At 52.8% G+C, this 12,131-nt stretch overlaps 1 pseudogene; it reads left to right on the top strand.

The window, feature by feature from the left end:
- The first annotated feature begins 3,742 nt into the window (after window positions 1-3,742).
- LOC144120921 (uncharacterized) lies at window positions 3,743-5,111 on the top strand (annotated as a pseudogene).
- The last annotated feature ends 7,020 nt before the right edge of the window (window positions 5,112-12,131 follow it).

Here is a 12,131-nt window from a genome sequence, read left to right as displayed (position 1 = left end):
TGAGGCGTCGTTCACGGCCTCCAGGTACCGGATGGCGTCTTGCTGGGCCACGGCCAGGAGGTCTCGGAAGACGGTCTCTGACTTGGCTGCGCGAGGATGCCAAGCGCCACACGCGAAGCGGTAAAAGTCGCCGCACGGGGCCGTGCTCCGGTTCAGGGAGTCCTTGAGGCGACGGAAGTGCGCCATGCAGAGCTTGGAGTTGCAGGTGTTCCACGAGCTGCGTCCCATGCCAAAGACGCCGCTTCCTTCGGAGCCTCTCTGATGACGGAGAACAGACAGGCCGATGGTGATGGCGCTGAGCGTCAGTGCTACTCCCAGTAATGATGACAGCAGGTGACCTAGAGCCACCGCCCTTTGGCGCCGGTCTAGTCCTCCGCTCGTCGTCGAAGGCGCCTTGCAGCCTTCGCCAGCCATTCGAGACCACATTCTTTGTGCCCACCACTCGTGACGACGTGGAACAGCCAGCTGTCCGTTCATGGCTCCTCGGGGCTTCGAATCGCACGTGTGATCTGCTCGTGTGCGCGTGGCGTCCCTCGTGCTGCCGAACGAAGCGCTTGCATCTCGTGCCGGTTCCGCTTCTTTCTTTCCTGTTCCTCACGTGGTACGCTCACATTTTCTGCATTGATATGTCATACGATGCGTTGATAATCAACCGACCGTGGCCAAAGATTAATTCTTTTTTGCAAAGCGTGTTTGTGAACCACAGCACGGTTTACTTGATGATTTTGGGACCGGGTTTCGCAGAACGCGATATCCATCGGTGTTCCGTCTAAATCCGCCGCGTTGGCTCAGTGGTTAGAACGCTCGGCTACTGAGCCGGGTTCGAACCCGACCGTGGTGGCCGCGTTTCGATGGAGGCGAAACGCTAAGGCGCCCGTGTGCTGTGCGGTGTCAGTGCACGTTAAAGATCCCCAGGTGGTCGAAATTATTCCGGAGCCCTCCACTACGGCACCCCTTTCTTCCTTTCTTCTTTCACTCCCTCCCTTATTCCTTCCCTTACGGCGCGGTTGGGATGTCCGCCGATATGTGAGATATATACTGCGCCATTTCCTTTCCGTAAAAAAAAACATCGCAGATGAACCGCCAATTACAAAAAGCTGACTTTCGTTGCCTATATTTTTATAGTAGAGATGCCTTAATAAAATGAGAAGTATGAGTGTCCTTTCTGAGTGTTCTCGTCCAGTACCAACGGCCATCAGTCACTGCATTACTACTAGTTAATTAGTGATGCTTTAGAAAACAAAAAAAGTTGCCGCCACTGTCTGGAAGACTTTGAAGCGACGAGCGTTAGCGACTCCTAGCGTCATCACGTGGTTAGTTTAATCTACGCGTGTTTTCCGACAGATCTCGCCAAGACCAATCGTTGTGGTACCGCGCTCCCATTAGTATATGTCTACCCGTTGTCGAGTAACCCCCCCCCCTTTCAAGATTTTTCCCAAATCAAAATTTGCTTCGTTTTACCCTGTACAACTTGTACAAATGTATTGTTCTATAAATTGTGAATTTATCACCTCTCCCTCTATCCTGTCTTACTGTCCCCTCAACTCCATCGTTACATTTCTTCAAACTGCCTCCTATCCTTTATGTCCGCTGCCCGAGCTCAGGTGCCGTCCTAGTGATGGCAGATGCCGGGGTTAGCAAAAATCTTTTACCGTTTACCTTCTTTTTGTTTTTATTTTACATTAAAGACTTACTTCTACTACTACAATCATTGTTTTAGTGCGAAAACACTTCTAGCCGCACTCCCTGGGTTTCAGCGGTGTGTTCATGCGTGTGAAGCCTCCTAGAAGCAAGTGTAACTGGCTCACTGGATCAGTGGACACCCCTATAGCGCTGTGAGTAAACGGTGGCATCCACCTAAAAATTGAGGCTGTTATGCACCTTTCCTTTTCAGAAAACCAGCGGAAAGTTTTGTGAACACCTTTTGAGGTGGTGATGGAAAAATTTTATTGGATGCACTGGGGCGGGTTTTAGAGGAGAGTGGAGCGTTTCACCGCTCCCTTGCCTGTGGGGTAGTCCTCATTCTGGGACGCCATTGGCTGTAGCCGCTGCCCGCGCTCTTTGAACCAGAGCCCTCTCGGACTCCGTCTTAGCAGCTGGACAGGGTCGCCTCCCAGTCCTCTCTCGTTGGCTCATTTACTCTCTTTATTTGCAGATTTTTCTGGCAGGCCCATATATGATATGTGTCTGCCCACATCTCACAAACTTTGTGCTATTGGGGATATGCAACTCGATTCCTTCGTTAGTTTACCTTCTTAACGAAGCGAAGGACGATGGACAGTATTACTGACGCAAGTTCTATGCTAGGCCAGTGTTGTGGGATTTCAGTAGCCGGAGGACAAGCGTCGCCGTCTTACAAAGCTGGCAGGACCAGCAGTACTCAAGCAGACCTCAATCCTACACGTTGTTTGCAATGTCTTTAAACTGTGTCTATGTTTGAGCATACTCTGTGCTACATCAACAAGCTGTCATCATCGTTTCACAACGTCTCTTATTGTTTTATGGTCTGGAATAAATTCCCTTTACTCTCTGATCAATATCGATTTGCTGATGAAGTGCTACAGTCTTAGGTGGTAAATGCTATATATATATATATATATATATATATATATATATATATATATATATATATATATATATATATATATATATATATATATATATATATATATAGATTTAAGAGAAGTGGGCACTTCTACAAAGACACTTTTATTTATCAACGTTTCGACCGCGGTGCGGTCTTCTTCAGGACTGTAGTGGTCTCGCGTCAGATGGACGTTTTAAGTTTGTGAGCTCAAGAGGAGGGAGAAAGGAGTGTAACACGCAAATAGCAACAACGGTTCAAAAAACTGAAAAAAAGAAAATAAAGATGGGGGTGCGGGGAGCAGACCGCTACAGTCCTGAAGAAGACCGCACCGCGGTCGAAACGTTGATAAATAAAAGTGTCTTTGTAGAAGTGCCCACTTCTCTTAAATCTTTATTCTGCGGAGCCAATGCAACCTACGTTCGTAACATATATATATATATATATATATATATATATATATATATATATATATATATATATATATATATATATATATATATATATATATATATATATATATATATATATATATATATATATATATATATATATATATATATATATACAGACTAAACGAAGCCGCAAGAATATTTCAATAATGTAATTTCCTTGCAAAGCAGTCGCTGCAAGTAGTGGCATGACCGTATTGTTCTCGATGTATGAGACTCCGTACGCGCACAACCTCTACGCTGTCCCTATTACCAAGCATGCACTACCAATATATCAGCCACTTTATCTAAAAGACTGCAGAGGTACGCTGCCCGCGTGCTCATCCACTTCACCTTGCGATGAGAGCAGAAACGCCACATCTTAGGTTTGAAAACCCAATGACCCCATAAATGCCTCGTATTTTTAAGAATAATGGAGGTTATTTCGGCTGTACTCACCTTTCCTCGCTCTGTCTTTCCACGGGGACGCTCGTTGGCAGCGAGCGAGTGCGGACGCGGACAGATCGGCTCCCGCCTTCGTAAATATTTTCGGTCTGCTTTTTGTGCCACCTATCACTGAAATGCACGCCATTCGACAGGGTTTCTTCTGAGCACTTCCTTCGGTGAGCGGCCCTTGTGCGCAAATTGTGGAACTTTTTGTGGCGAGCACGCCGCGGCGACGCTAGGCGCGGGTAGGATTAGGCCTAACCCGACGAAGGGGGGCATTATGCCCGAAGTAGAAATGGTGGTAGGATCGGAAATATCCGAAGAAGAAGCCAACAACCCAGGTTGGACGACAGCGTTATATGCAAGAACAAGACAGCTCGGCAAGAAACGCGAGTTTCAACGAGCAAGAAATCCCACGTGGGCTCGAAGGGTGGCTGCCGCACGGCTGCCTCGCAAGGCGTGCTGCAGCGTCTCGCAGCCTCGTCCAGGCTCCCCAGACTACCGAGGGAGCACATACGAATTATCGTCCGCCCCAGGTGCGGGTTGGATGTCAAGAAGATAAGCCAAATCAGGCTGGCTCAAGCCCTGGCCATGGCGGCTGCACTAGCCCTCACATAAACTGAGGGCGACATAGTCTGCCCTACCCCCGCCGCGGTGGCTCAGTGGTTAGGGCGCTCGACTACTGATCCGGAGTTCCCGGGTTCGAACCCGACCGCGGCGGCTGCGTTTTTATGGAGGAAAAACGCTAAGGCGCCCGTGTGCTGTGCGATGTCAGTGCACGTTAAAGATCCCCAGGTGGTCGAAATTATTCCGGAGCCCTCCACTACGGCACCTCTTCTTCCTTTCTTCTTTCACTCCCTCCTTTATCCATTCCCTTACGGCGCGGTTCAGGTGTCCAACGATATATGAGACAGATACTGCGCCATTTCCTTTCCCCCCAAAACCAATTATTAGTATTAATATTCTGCCCTAATTTCACTCAAAACGTTCTCGTCGTCTCCCCCCCGGAGAAGAAGAACGCCTCCGCTTACGCCGGGATCCAGGAAATCCGCATAAGCGAAGGAACATACAATGTGGCCGCATACATCGCGGCCCCAGACAACACCTGCAAAGGGGTCATACGAGGGGTCGACGCAGACATCAGCGAGGCCCAAATCCAGCGCATGATCGTCAACCATCGTAACCCGACGGCTCTGGAAACCAAACGAATTAAGAACACCACCAGAGTGGTCGTCCTCTTCGACGGCTTGAGAGTGCCTAACTATGTCTTGTGCGACGTCAGCATGCTGCGCTGCACGCTCTACAAACGCCAAACTGAGGTGTGCTACGCGTGTGGTGGTTTGGGCCATCGTGCGGGCGTGTGCCCCAACCCCCCGAATAAGGATTGCTGGGGCTGCGGACTAACCTCACCACCTGATGACCACCAGTGTTCGCCGAAGTGCGCACTCTGCGGGGCACCGCACCTTACGGCGGACAAAACGTGTAAGCAGCACTTTCAAGTCCCTTACGTCGTACGCAGACGCCGACGGCGTCGTAAGCGTGCCAAGAACACGCACCAGCAGCAACAGCTGGCCAAGGAGAACCGGGCCGGTGACTCCAGCATGGCGGGAGCCCCCAGGAGGGAGCGTTCCCTCTCGCCAGCTGGCTGACAACGCAGCCTCTCCAGAGGTCAGCAACACAGCCTCTCCAAAGGGCGCTCTCGTTCCCGAGGGCTTTCTACCTCCCGGGTTCGGATCCAGGAAACGCCAACCTGGGCCTATCGTGCCAAGACAAAGCAGACGACGCCGGCTTCACAGGTAACGCAGGTCGCATTTGCGGAACATAAAGTAGATCCCAGAGTCGCTCAGCTCATGCAAGAGAACGCTCGACTTAAAGCAGAAATGCAGCAGATGAGGGCTGACTTTGAGTCGCTCCGTAAGTCTTACCTCTCGCAAGCCGAGAAGCAACAGGTGCCTCCATCAGGAGAACCACAGGCGCGCTCGGGTAAACGTAGGGCCGCGCCCCCAGAGGGGGACGCCGACTCTATGGAGACCGAGTCCAATAACAAAGACTTAGAAAGCATGCAACAGGCAATTCAGCAACTCACTGAAAGCGTGACTGCCCTCCTTAAAAGGATGGCGTCCCTGGAAAGTGCACAGGCCGCGTTAGCTACGGCTAGACAGATTTCGCAGGAGCCCCGTCGGGTACCTTTACCTTCAAGCGCCGTCCGCGTCAACACGACGGTCGAATGGCCAATCCAAGGCAATCACCATGGCGGTCAATCCCAATAAGTCGGTTGTTTGGCAGTGGAACTGTGCCAATTTCCAACGGCGCAAAGCTCCGCTGCAGCAATTTCTTTCGGCACAAGCGTTCAAACTGCACGTAATTCTGTTACAAGAAACTCTCGATGACGCGCCCACCTTCCAGGGGTACCGGGTCGTATCTATACGGGACGAGGGAAAGCGAGGTTTAGCAACCTTGGTCGAACGGAAGTGCTCCTTTCAAGTACACAAATTACCACTTGGTAAAACCAGGGCGGAGATCATTATGGTCGAAATTATCCCTAACAGTTGGCTTAAGAGCAGCGTCTTCCTTTTAAACATATACAGCTCGCCGTCGGATCAACGGCAGGCATTCGCGACGATCATGACAAAGGCGGTGGCCCTGACCAAGGGGGCCCCCATAGTCATAGCGGGTGACTTCAATGCACCCCACGACGCCTGGGGATGCCTCCGCCAATCCACCAAGGGCAATCTCCTTCTCCAGGCAGTTTCTGACTGCTCACTGGAGTTGATTACGGATCCTCAATACCCCACGTGAACCGGCACGTCGGTAGTCTGAGACACCACTACGGACCTGGCGTTCGTCAAGAACGCCCCCGGAGCAGGATGGCGAAATTTGCAAGAGAACCTGGGTAGCGACCACTTCATTGTGGAGATTACCCTAACAATTAGCACAGCCCCTACCAGCGAATTCAAAGTGACGGACTGGGGTGCCTTCCGGGAAATGCGGAAGGCGGACAAGACCGACTACGATAATCTCGATAGTCTGTACACAAGACAACAGCAAAACGTACAAGCTGTGACTAAGGTTGTTAAAACCGACATAAAAGTAGATCGAATGTACGCGCGCCTGGCGCACCTCCTAGAAGCCAAAAACTCCATCTTGAGCCGCTGGAGAACGCACATCCACCGTCGACTCCGAAAGAAAATTGCGGAGCTCAATCGTGCAATAGACACTCATTCCATTGAACTGTCCAAACAGCAATGGAACGAAGTATGTTCCTCGGTTGATGGGCAGATGAGAGCGGGGGGCAAATGGAAGCTGTTCAAACACTTACTCGACGATTCGCAAAGCAAAAGCAATCAGAGTCTAGCCATTGATCGCATAGTTCATAATAAAAAGGTGGCGGGCGTATCTGAACACGTCCTCCTGCAAGAGTTGGCCGAAAAGTATCTCCCGCTGGGCCCCTCCGGTGACGGGGATTATCCTCCTTACCGGGGTGGAGCGGTGGGGGAGCTCGACGCCCCATTCACGGAATCCGAAATCTGAGAGGTGCTCCAGACGCTCAACGGTCGCTCTGCTCCGGGCCCGGATGGCATCTCCAATAAGCTCCTCCGCAACTTGGACGCACACTCGGTTGCGCTGCTCACCGAGGAAGTCAATAAAATCTGGGAAACGGGCCTCGTCCCCGACTCCTGGAAGGCAGCCTCAGTGGTGCTCATCCCGAAGCCAGGCAAACCTCTTGCACCGGAGAACATGCGGTCCATCTCGCTCACGTCCTGCGTGGGCAAGGTGGCCGAACATGCCATTCACAACCGTGTATCTAGGCACCTAGAAACCAATGAGCTATTCCCTCACAACATGGTTGGCTTTCGGCCGGCACTCTCCACATAGGACGCCATGCTACTTATAAAGGGGCAGATAATCGATGGCGATACTAGGGATACTCGGGGCATCCTCGCCCTAGACTTGGCCAAGGCGTTTGATAACATCTCGCACCAGTTCGTGCTAGACGCCATCTCGGACCTGGGCTTTGGGCCACGATTCCATGCATACGTTATCTCCTTTCTCAGGGGTCGGAAGGCTACTGTCAAAATAGGCCAAGTCAAATCCCAAGAATTTTCTTTGGTAGCGAGAGGCACTCCGCAAGGGGCGGTCCTCTCTCCCCTACTGTTTAACATCGCCATGAAGGGCCTCTCGGACAGACTAGCCGCAGTAAGCGGAACGGGTCACGCCCTCTACGCGCATGATATTACCGTGTGGTGCACGGGAGGGTCTGACGCTGCAGTCGAGAGTGCGCTCCAGGAGGCGCTCGACGTCACAGAACACTTCCTGCTAGGCACGGGCCTGAGTCTGTCACCAACCAAGTCCGAACTACTATTGTATAGGCCCACCCGACAGGGGTTCGGTATTCCACACCCTTAGATCAAATTCCCATAGCCCTCTATACGAGGGACGGACAACAAATCCACAGAGAGGATACCATCAGGGCCCTCGGACTCTTGCTAGAGCACACGCTCAGGGATCGATACCTTTGCACCCCTAAGAACCCCCGGCAGGCGGCGTACTCGTATGCAGGCGAAGAGAACACGGAGCTGGACAAGCCGTTCCAGCTCCACGACCTCCGGGCGGCCTTAAGCAAGATGAAGCGGGGCACTGCACCTGGGCGCGACAAGGTTACGGTCAAGCTTTTGGCCAACCTTCCCGACGCAGCCTACGCCGCGCTCCTCAAATACATCAATAGCATTTGGGACGGAGAGACTCCTCTCCCTCTCGATTGGAAATCGGCTCTCGTGACCTTCATTCCGAAGGCCGGCAAACCTATCGATGTGGAGAACCTTCGCCCCATCTCTCTGACGTCTTGTGTCGGCAAGCTAATGGAGACGATGGTGCGCGACAGACTCTCCGATTATCTCGAAGCACAGCACATTTTCGCGGACACCATCTTCGGTTTTCGTCCTCACAAGTCAGCACAGGATATACTTCTGCAGCTCCACCATGACATTTTAGATCCTGTCGAATGTCCCCACAACGACAAGGTGGTCCTGGCCTTGGATCTTAAAGGCGCATTCGACAACGTCAAACATGCAGTAATCCTGGACCACCTCAGTAACACCAACTGTGGCCACAAAACATTCCATTACATAAGTCAATTTCTTACAGACCGTCAAGCCTATATACGCATACAAGATGCGGAACACGGGCCATACACCATCGGCTCGAGGGGAACACCTCAAGGCGCGGTCCTGTCTCCCCTGCTCTTCAATTTGGCAATGCTTCGCCTTCCCTCCAAATTGTCTTCTCTGCCCGGGATACATCACGCTCTTTATGCGGATGACATTACAATCTGGGCCACGCAAGGCAACCTGGGCCACATGGAGTCCTGCCTGCAAGCAGCAGCAACCCTAGTCGACGACTACGCGGCCTACTGCGGACTCCAGTGTGCCCCAGCTAAATCAGAATTTGTGCACTTACGTCCCTCCCCCCGGGACACAACTCCGCTTCGCATCAGTCTCCCCTCGGGACCGATCCGGGAGGCCAAGGAGATCCGCGTCCTTGGCCTCTTCATACACCACCAACGCAGAGTCGACACCACCATAGCCAAACTTCGCACGGTGGGAGACCAGGTGGGCCGAATGGTCCGCCGGGTCTCAGACAAGCGAGGCGGATTACGAAGCAAGGATGCACTGCGGCTTGCCCATGCTTTCGTAACGAGTAGAATCCTCTACTCAACTCCCAACTTGCACCTGCGCAAACATGATGATGACACACTGGAGGTCATCCTGCGGAAAGTCATCAAGCGGGCTCTCGATCTTCCGATCACCACGTCCAACCAGAGGCTTTTGGCCTTGGGCGTGGTGAACACATTTCGGGAGCTTCGAGAGGCCCACTTATGCAACCAATACACGCGTCTTGCACAGACCACGTCCGGTCACCGCTTCTTGGACCGGCTACACATCAAACACGACTACCACATTGAGGAAAGGGAGAGAGTGCCAGAACCCTGGAGACGCGCCCTCCGTGTCCGACCCCTTCCCCGCAACATGTCCAGTGAAGACCATAGCGGTCGTCGCCAGGCGCGCGCGGAAGCGTTGGCGCGATACTATAGTAACCAAGAACATGTGTATTACGTAGACGTTGCCGGCCCACACCACGGGGGGTGGTACACGGCCGCAGTCGTACACAACACAAACACAGTTAACGGGCTCACTTTCAAAGCCTACAGCGCAACACACGCGGAGGAGATTGCCATTGCTCTGGCTCTCACGAATCCCAAGTCAAAACACATCATCACCGACTCGCGAGGGGCCTGTCAGAACTACGAGTTGGGCTGGGCTCCCCCGCTTGCCTGGCGCATACTGGAATATAGCTGTCGATCTGAAGATCCAACTCCACGCAACCTGATTTGGGCCCCCGGTCACCAGGGCCTCCAGGGAAACGAACAGGCCGATCAGGCCGCCCGCGCACTCTCTCCCCGGGCTATCTCCCTGTCCTTGGAAGGGTACTCCCAATCAGACAATCTGGCCATTACATTCAAGCCCCGCCGCGGTGGCTCAGTGGTTAGGGCGCTCGACTACTGATCCGGAGTTCCCGGGTTCGAACCCGACCGCGGCGGCTGCGTTTTTATGGAGGAAAAACACTAAGGCGCCCGTGTGCTGTGCGATGTCAGTGCACGTTAAAGATCCCCAGGTGGTCGAAATTATTCCAGAGCCCTCCACTACGGCACCTATTCTTCCTTTCTTCTTTCACTCCCTCCTTTATCCCTTCCATTACGGCGCGGTTCAGGTGTCCAACGATATATGAGACAGATACTGCGCCATTTCCTTTCCCCCAAAAAACCAATTATTATTATTATTACATTCAAACAAATCACCGATTACTACAAGGAGGAGCACCGGCGCTACCCGGCCCCTTGTAAGGGTCTGGATCGCGCTGACGAGCGCCTCCTCATCAAAATTCTCACTAACACTGTACTGTGCCCGGCGGTGCTTAAACACTTTAATACATCCTTTGATGGCACGTGCCAGTTCTGTGGGGAGGTGTCTGACACCTTCCACATGGTTTGGGCGTGTCAATCTAACCCATCTATCCCCCCCAACCCCAACCCCACCAGAGAGGACTGGGAGGCGGCCCTGCTCGGCTGTCAAGACCTGAAGAGCCAAAAGGCCTTGGTTCAACGGACGCGGACGGCGTTGCTTGCCAATGGGGCCCCGGAATAGGGGCTCCACCTAGTATTGTGAGGGGAAAGGGCCAATAGGGTCCTACCCCAATCACCTTTCTGTAAAAATTTAATTGCTTATAAATGTTTTTCACCACCACCTCTTGCTAGAATCTCGCGGGGGCAACTCACAAACTATAGCCCGTATTACCTCCAGGACGGAGAATATGCTTCGGCTTATCCTCCGGGTCTCGAACCGCAGGGGGGGGGGTTAAGTGAGAGCAATCTCCTCAGACTCTACCACGCGTTTCTTATGAGCCACGTTAACTATGTAGCATCCGCGTTGCGCTGGTCTAAACGGGATGAGGCCAAAATCGACGCCCTCATGCGCAAAAGCATCAAGCGCGTGCTGGGTTTACCCATCACTACCAGCACCGCGCGTTTCATGCAACTAGGCATGCACAACACCCTGTCTGAGGTGATCGAAGCCCAACGAGTGGCCCAAATAATACGACTCTCATCTTCGCGAGCCGGGAGATGCATCCTCGAATCCGTTGGATGTGGTCATCAAGAAATCATGTAGCGCAATGCGACCCTATCACCCATGGTCCGAGATACGATCCATGTAGATCCCATGCCACGTAACGTCCACCCTCAATACAATGTAGGGCGCCGGGTAGCCCGGGCTCGTTCCCTGTTAAAAATGGCTGCGGCCACCCCGAATCTTTCATGTTTCGTTGATTCCGCCCAGTACGGGCGCTCTGATCACTATGCCGTAGTTTCAGTTGGCTGCAATGGCACTCTCATTAACTCAGCATCCGTTCGGAAGGTTCCTGCAACAGTAGCTGAGCAGGTTGCTATAGCTCTAGCACTGAAGGACCCTCTACGTCCAAATATCTTTACAGACTCCAGGTCTGCTGCCCGAGCGTTCGCCTCCGGCTCGATTTCCAAGGAGGCGGCGGCCATCCTCGGCCGCGAGGGGGCTGCTGGTTTTCATATCATCAAATGGTTCCCATACCATATGGGAATCAATGTGCACTCGGAAGTTGTTAACGCCAATGAGTTGGCCCATGACTGTGCGCGAGGTCTTACACACCGCGGCGGTTCCGGTGGACTCGCGGGCGGCGACTTAGAACAGTACAGGGATTTGCTGCTCACGTTCCATGAAATCTTGGCACATTATCAACTTGCTCGGCGGGCGTATCCGCTACCGCATACTGCACTTACTAGACCACAATCGTCGGCCTTTCGCATGCTCCAAACAGGGTCGTTCCCCTCCAGGGGCCGATTCAGTCACTTCGCAGCTAATGCAGAACTCCACTGTCCAGACTGTGGGGAGGCGTACTGCTCTTTATCTCATGTGCTCTGGCAATGCCCTGCGTTACGTAGCTCATCGCTTACCACTCTATCCGACTGGGAGGCAGCCCTTAAGAGCGGCGGCCTCAGAGCAACTACGGCATGTCCAGAGGGCCTGCGACAGGGCGGAGGACCACAATCTTCCGATTCCGACGTGGGTGCGGCCCGCAAC

This window comes from Amblyomma americanum, chromosome 1 (assembly GCF_052857255.1).
Source record: "Amblyomma americanum isolate KBUSLIRL-KWMA chromosome 1, ASM5285725v1, whole genome shotgun sequence".
NCBI classification, from domain to species: Eukaryota; Metazoa; Arthropoda; class Arachnida; order Ixodida; family Ixodidae; genus Amblyomma; species Amblyomma americanum.
The sequence above is the reverse complement of the archived record's forward strand: the minus strand, read 5'-3'. Positions and strand labels throughout refer to the sequence as shown.